The sequence below is a fragment of the Meles meles genome, chromosome 3, assembly GCF_922984935.1.
Source record: "Meles meles chromosome 3, mMelMel3.1 paternal haplotype, whole genome shotgun sequence".
Taxonomy (NCBI): Eukaryota; Metazoa; Chordata; class Mammalia; order Carnivora; family Mustelidae; genus Meles; species Meles meles.
The window spans coordinates 128945479-128953305 of record NC_060068.1 but is presented as its reverse complement, the minus strand read 5'-3'; the positions used below and the strand labels follow the sequence as shown (position 1 = coordinate 128953305).

Here is a 7827-nt window from a genome sequence, read left to right as displayed (position 1 = left end):
TTTTTTGAAACATTCTCTCAGCCTTCATCAACATCTCCATTCCATAACATTAGGAAAGCTGACCAAAGTTATTATTTTATCCTATTGTATGTTGTTAGAGGTTTTCAAAATATTTCTCAATAATTCATCAAAATAATTCCTTAAAAGAGGTAACCATTATAACTTTAACTTCTTATTTCTTAAGGTCTTGTATATAACAGGTTGTAAATAAAGCGTTGTGGCAGATTGATTTTCAGGAGAAATGGTTTCATTAAATAATTTGGTAAACCAAGCTTTGCGCAGTGGCAGTATCGTAGCCAATGAGGTTTATCCGAGGTGCGATTATTGCTAATTAAATAATTTGGTAAACCAAAATACAAGTGAGGAAGATGATTTTTCACATATTCTGATAAAATATAAATGTTCTTTTATTAAAATTCAGTACTGTTACACTTTGATATTATAGAGCCCCTGAGTTCCTATAGTTCCACTAAAGCCTCCTTGAAGTTGATAGCTTTTACAGAAAGGTAAAGTTTAAATGAATTAATCTTGGATTAGGGATTGTATTCAAAGCATGGATTCAGTACAGAACCTGAAGAGTGAAGAGCTGCTCCTTGAGAGATTATTATTAACACAATGAAGGTGGTAGCATAATTCTTGTTGAGTTGATGACCTTCTTAATTAGATGTTGACACATGTATTCAGTTGAATTTAGTTATTTTTTGAATTACTGATCATCAGCCCGGAAATTCTTTTTTCAGCTAATAGATCAACACTTAGTACACTTCTTATAATAGGACTTAATGTTGAAAGCCACAATTTAGAAAACTGAGAAGGGAAAATGAATGGTGTCCATTACTTTTATCAGCCAGTGGTTTTTCTTATCAGTCAACATAATCAGGGGGTACATCTTAAGTGCCAGACTCTGGTGAACATGTATCTTATGGTATTTAAATAAAAATAAAATACTTGTAACTTTGAGGTGGGGGAATGCTAAATGTAATTAATACAAAATATGTTGATACCTAGTTCTTTTGGCTCTCAGTTGGATCTGCATTATCTAGGTGGAAAGGGTTCTTTCAGTTAAATAACATGGCTTATGTATAAAGTCCTATCACTGAAGTAACTGAGGCAAGAGTTAGAAAAACTATTGCCGTGTAATCAGAGAGCTGAGACGATGGGGGTTTTGGGTGGAGAGAGTACCTTTTATGACATTCACAGTGATCTAATTAGGAAGAAAAAATCCTAAATGATAATAACAGAGATAGAAATTTGTTTGAAGGGCACCTGGATTGCTCAGTAGTTTGAATGTTCCAACCCTTAAAAAAAAAAAAAATTAACTTAATTTTTTTTCAGTGTTCCAAAATTCATTGTTTGTGCATGACCCACAGTGCTCTATGCAATACGTGCACTATTACAGGAACCTACGTTCCAACTCTTGATTTTTGGCTCAGGTAATGATCTGAGGGTCATAGTATTGAGCCCTGTGCAGGGCTCTGTGTTCAGAAGGGAGTCTGCTTGAGATTCTCTCAGTGCATCTCCCTCTGCCCCTACCCTCTGCTCTCAATCTCTCTCAAATAAATAAGTAAATTAAAAAAAAAAAAGATAAAGAAATTTGTTCAAAAGCATTAGAAAAATGTAAAAACCAATGATAAAGACTCTACCTAAGAGGTCAACTTTAAAAAAATGGTAGATGCAGACAGACGTTTATGCAATCAGTAATTTAGACCAAACACATAGAAGTAACTTCATAACACAGACTGGCATAAATGATGATTGTAATATCCAGAGTTACAGAATAACATTAAGTAGGTGATATAGAGGGAATATTTGGCCTGATTGGTTCAAAAATAATCCTTAGACTGGTGTAAGGATTTCCAATGCTTAAGGTACTAAGAAATTATATCAGAAACCCACTTTTTATTATGAAAATAAGATAATTATGCTTTCAGTAAATAACACAATAAATAAAATATCCTATCAGGGAATTCTCTCATTTTTTTTTTTTAAGATTTTATTTATTTATTTGACAGAGATCACAAGTAGGCAGAGAAGCAGGTGGGGCGTGGGGGGGAAGCAGGCTCCCTGCTGAGCAGAGAGCCCAATGCGGGGCTCTATCCCAGGACCCTGAGATTATGACCTGAGCCGAAGGCGGAGCCTTAACCCACTGAGCCACCCAGGCGCCCCATATTCTCTCATTCTTAATCAATTGTGTTGTTAATATGATAAAATTTATTCCCAGATAATATATGATACTTAAACAGGAAAGATATTTGACATGGTGAACCTCCCTTCTCTCTCTAATTATCGTAATTAAGGTGAGAAGGTAGGGTTAGATGTATCCTTAACAGAACTTGGTTTCAATAAGTCTTGTTTTTGTCCCTATATGTCATATTCAAACTTAGACTTATGGAGAATATATGCTGGTGTCAAAGTATTTAAAGAAGGAGGCCATTAGTCTGGGGTGGCTCTAATGCCTCAGTAATCTATGTAAGCAAACCAAACCTACGCCAGAGTCAATACACCTGAATCCAAGAAAATGAAACCTAACGACAGTCAATCACAAACAGATGCTGAGGCTTTCTCAAGGCAGGCAACTGCTTTAGCTCTAACCAATCAAATAATTGCTTTGCTTCATTGTCTTCTCTATAAAAACCTTGCCCCTAGCTTTTATCTGTGCAGTGCTTTCAACTGTTCTTGGTTTGCCTATGTGATTCCATTAAAAGTGTGCTCAAATAAGCGCTTGAAAAAAAAAATTTTTTTTAAGATTATTTATTTATTTATTTGACAGGCAGAGATCACAAGTAGGCAGAAAGGCAGGCAGATAGAGAGATGTAAGCAGGCTCCCTGTTGAGCAGAGAGCCTGACGCAGGGCTCGATTCTAGAACCCTGGGATCATGACCTGAGCTGAAGGCAGAGGCTTTAACCCACTGAGTCACCCAGGTGCCCCAGCTCTTGAAAAATTTAAGGTATCTCAGTTTTCCTTTTTATACAGGAGAACATGACTAATTATAAAATTTTCCTTGTAGATATTAAATCCCATCAGAGAGATTAAAAAGAAGCATTTGTTAATATATGCTAAATAATTAAGCCTGTATATTAATAAATGACAATTCTTACAGTTTCAATTTCTATAGGAAATCTGAAGTGGCAGTGATCACTGCTGTGTGTCAATTAAGACTTTTGATTGCAAGGTACAGAAAATTTAACCCGGATTGGTTCAAACAAAAGGCAAAAGGCAACATCATTGTCCCTAAAAACTGATACTTCTAACCATACATGCAAACTCATTAGCTGCTTGAGTCAGAGGATCAAACAATGTCCTTCAATCTATTTGTTTTCTAGATCTTGGTTCTCTTTCACATGAGCTCCATTCTCAGACAGACGTACTCCTTGTGTTTGCAAGTTGGTACCACTAGGCCAACTACTGCAAAGAAAGCAGATAAATTCTGAGAAATCTTAGTAAAACCTGTTCAGTTGGTTCTGATGAGGTCACATATCCATCTTTGAGCCAATCACTGAGGCAGAGAAATGTGAGGCTTTTATTGGCCAGGTTTGTCACATGCCAGGCATGTAACTATAAATGGAATCATTTTCATGGGAACCACACGTGTTGAGAATACGTGATGACTATTTCCCAAATTAGAATAAATAGTCAAAAATATATATTAGCTACTGAATGACAGATCTAGAATAACCTGGGGAGTTTTATAAAGGAGCCTGGAATAGTTTGGCCTTAAAGAATGGACAGACATGACTCTAATAAGTAAGAAAATGGAAACTGAAGAAGGATTCAGAATCTTGAATGTTATCGCCACTAATAGAATTACTGTCAGTGAGGGGTGCCTGGGTGGCTCAGTGGGTTAAAGCCTCTGCCTTCAGCTCAGGTCATGGTCCCAGGTCCTGGGATCGAGCCCCGCATCGGGCTCTCTGCTCAGCAGGGAGCCTGCTTCCACCTCTCTCTCAGTCTGCCTGCCTCTCTGCCTACTTGTGATCTCTGCCTGTCAAATAAATAAATAAAATCTTAAAAAAAATTTAAAAAAAAAAAAAAAAAAAAAAAAGAATTACTGTCAGTGAAATAATGCTTTTAAAAAATAAAAAAGATCATACTAAATACACAAAACTAATAAAACTTTTACTAAATCATAACCAATCGTAAAAGATAATTTACAAACTAATTTATTCCAGAATCAACTGTTTCTGAATTCCAAAAAACTAGAGAAAGATTTGAATTATTTTTCTTTTTAATAATATGTTTTTAAAATTGTTTAGGAAAAGTTAAAATTTAACACCAGATTATTATTGTACCCTAAAATCTCTCATGGATTTTCTTTGGCTTCCTGAACTTCAAGTTTACAAAAAATAATCAAGTGAAAAATAACCAAATAAGAGGTGAATAGAAGGAAAGATTGCCACTTTGAAAATGTAAGCTGTACTATAGATGTTGTATCCTTAGTTTTATTTTCTCCAGACACTGTTGTAAATCTTGGGTGCTCAGTCATTTAATCGATTTGATTGGTTTATGTGTATTCGATTAAGGCAAAGTTGAAACTTATTGCTTATGGTGTGATTTAGTAAGGAAACATGGTTGGGAGTCAGAGGAGAGAACAGGGAAGGGAAGTGTAGGGAGAGGAAGAGGGAGAGAGAAAGGAGAATAGTCTGGAACATGAAATAAAATATCCTCATATGCCAGATATGAGAGATTCAAATACCTTTTGATCTGTAGAATGTGTGAAGTATATTTCTATTAGAATGGAAATGCCTTGCAGTGTGAGTTTTCTGCATTATAAAGAAGGAGATTGGTTTTCCGTTCATGCTTTGGCTTTATCTTTTATCATCAAAGGTGCTGCTATTTTGGTGTCAGGTCCTGAAATGTGATGACAACATATGACCTTCACAGATTCTGAGTGAAATCCAGTGGGTGGTATGTACACTCACACCTGTGTTCTCTCAGACACAATTACTTATACTGAGGATAACTTTACATCAGCTGTGGTAATGATGTTGTATCATCAAGTGATAACATGATCACAGCTTTTGACACTGATTTTCCTAAGTATGGCATCAGTTTTCTTATAAACTTATTACCTTCTTCTTTTCTTCCATTAAGCTCCATTTTATTTTGACTGTGAGGTTAATTTTCATTAAGACTGAGTGAAATACTGAAGGGAAAATATAGACTCTGACAACTTCAACAAGAAAGGGAAAAGAAAGTGGCAGAAGATTTCACAACAAATGTAAAGGAAGACAAGGCAACATTGTGTGGTTAAAATTAAAAGGAAAGAAAATAGATGTTTGGAAACAGCTGTGAGGGAGTACTGGAGTTTATGTACTGTGTTTTTGTTTTTGTTTTTTGTTTTTTTAAGATTTTATTTATTTATTTGACAGAGAGAGAGGTCACAAGTAGGCAGAGAGAGAGGAGGAAGCAGGCTCCCTGCAGAACAGAGAGCCCGATGCGGGGCTCAATCCCAGGACCCCGAGATCATGACCTGAGCCGAAGGCAGCGGCTTAATCCACTGAGCCACCAAGGCGCCCCTTATGTACTGTTCTTAAAGGGAGGTTGAATGGGCCTCAGAGTCTGTTTTATTTAGCTTATTAGGCAACTATGCAATATGTAATTAGAATTGTCAGTTAATTTTTAAAAATTATTTTAACTGTTGGAAAAGATTGAAATGTGAATAATGAGATGAATGAAACGAAGGATGAATTTATTTTAGTATATGATCTACCTTGAACTTGGGGATGTATTATTTGAACTTTAAGAAAACATTATTCATTAAAGATGACTCTTTCTAGAGAACTGTACTGGATATGTATATATGGGTATGTGTAGTGTTTGTATTTTATCTTTCTTTTTAATTCACATAGTTTTGTGTTGATGTGTTTTAAGATTGGGCTTGCTGAGAGTAGTTATTACCCCCTAAGAACTACTTCTTGAAGATCTACTCATTTAGTGTTGAGTACAGAATTGTAAAGCTTAGAAAATTAGAAAATGTCATGCACTGTACACACACTGTCAAGAACTTATAAGCAAATGAATAGGTCCTTTACCTGGGAACTTTGAAGCTTAAATCAAATTTGCCCAATTTTGGTACATATTGAAAAATATTTTGTTTGTTCTATTTGTATTTGAAACAAACAAAATTTATGTGTCTAGGTATTTTGAAACAAAAAAATGGGTCAGACACAGAAGTTTCAGAGAAGTTAAGGAATTGCAGTGACTAAATATTTAATATAATGAGAATTTTCAGTTTTCTTTCTTCTCCCTGAAAATAGAGTTGATAAAGCTGGAGGATTACTTAAAGCTTGTATCTCAATAATATCATCAGCATTGTTCAGAGATTTCAATATATAAACCCAGTAATAATCTAGAAAAATACTATCTCATTAGTTGATCTTATCAGATTTGTCTTAAGTCTGTTTTTTAAAGGGTAAATTTCTTTTTGTATTTTTAGAATTAAAAAATTGGAAAAGTTGAAAATGAAATTATGGAAGAAAATAATATTGGAAGCATCCATAATCCTCTACTCAGAGAAAACATTTTGTATATTTTATTATTACCTTTGCATAAATATAATTTTTATTTAAATTGAGTTTATATCACATATTGTTTTTGCATTTTGAAGACTTATTTATTTATTTACTAGAAAGAGAGAAAGAGAGAGGCAGAGGGAGAAGGAAAATTCTCTCAGATTCCATGTTAGGGCAGATCTCAACACGGGGCTTGAGCTCATGACCCTGAGATCATGACCTGAGCCGAGATGAAGAATTGGTCACTCAACAAATTGTGCCACCTAGGCACCCCTGTTTTTTTACATTTTATTTTAAAATTTTATCATAGATGATTTCCAAATCATAGAATATTATCAGGATCATTTTAATGAATACATGGTATTTCAGTCATTGAATATGCTGTAATTTATTTAAAATTTCCAAAGAATTTGGGTATGTTGTTCTTTTTCTTTTCCATTTTAAAACAGAATTGTAAGTATTTATATACATTAATCTTTATAAATTAGATTATTTTAATATATAAGCATGTATATAAAAACAACCTTAACTGCCAACTGATAATGATAGAACACTAAAGGTACAGTCCATGAAAGAAATAAATGACAAAATAGATTAAAATTAAAATTAAAATCTTTTGCTCTGTGAAATATAACGTCAAGAGAATGAGAAGACAATCCAAACAGAGAAAATGCTTACAAAAGACTTATTTGATGAACAACCGTTGCCTAAAATGTACAAAGAACACTTAAATATCAACAATAAGAAGACAGCTCATTAAAAAATGGATCAAAGACCTTAAGAGACACTTCACCAGAGAATATATAAGATGGCAAATCAGCATATGAGAAGATGCTTCTTCACATCATATGTCATCAGGGATTACAGATGAAAAACAATGATGTATCACTATATACCTATTAGAATGGACAAAATCCAAAATTATGGACAACACCAAACTCCAGTAAGAATGTGGAGCAATGGGAATTCTCATTCATTGTTGGCTGGAATGCAAAATGATGCAGCCACTATGGAAGAAAATGTGGTTGTTTCCTTACAAAACTAAAGATGACCCCAGTAATCTACTACTTGGTATTTACCCGAAGGAGTTGAAAGTTTATTTGAAAGTCTTACGTCCACACAAAAACCCTCACATGGATGTTTGTAGTAACTTTACAGAGAATTCAGCAAAACTTGAAAGCAACCTTTTAATGTCCTTCCATGTGAATGACTAAACAAATGCTGCACATCTAGACAGTAGAATATTATTCAGCACTTAAAAAAAGAAGTTATCAGGCCATAAAAAGGCATGGAAGAGATATACATACCTGTTACTAA

At 34.4% G+C, this 7827-nt stretch overlaps 1 non-coding gene across 1 annotated transcript; it reads left to right on the top strand.

Annotated features, from left to right (window-relative positions):
• Positions 1-270: 270 nt before the first annotated feature.
• Positions 271-404, top strand: LOC123939415. Its single transcript, XR_006817842.1, has one exon. It is a non-coding gene; the product is annotated as a U4 spliceosomal RNA (small nuclear RNA).
• The last annotated feature ends 7423 nt before the right edge of the window (positions 405-7827 follow it).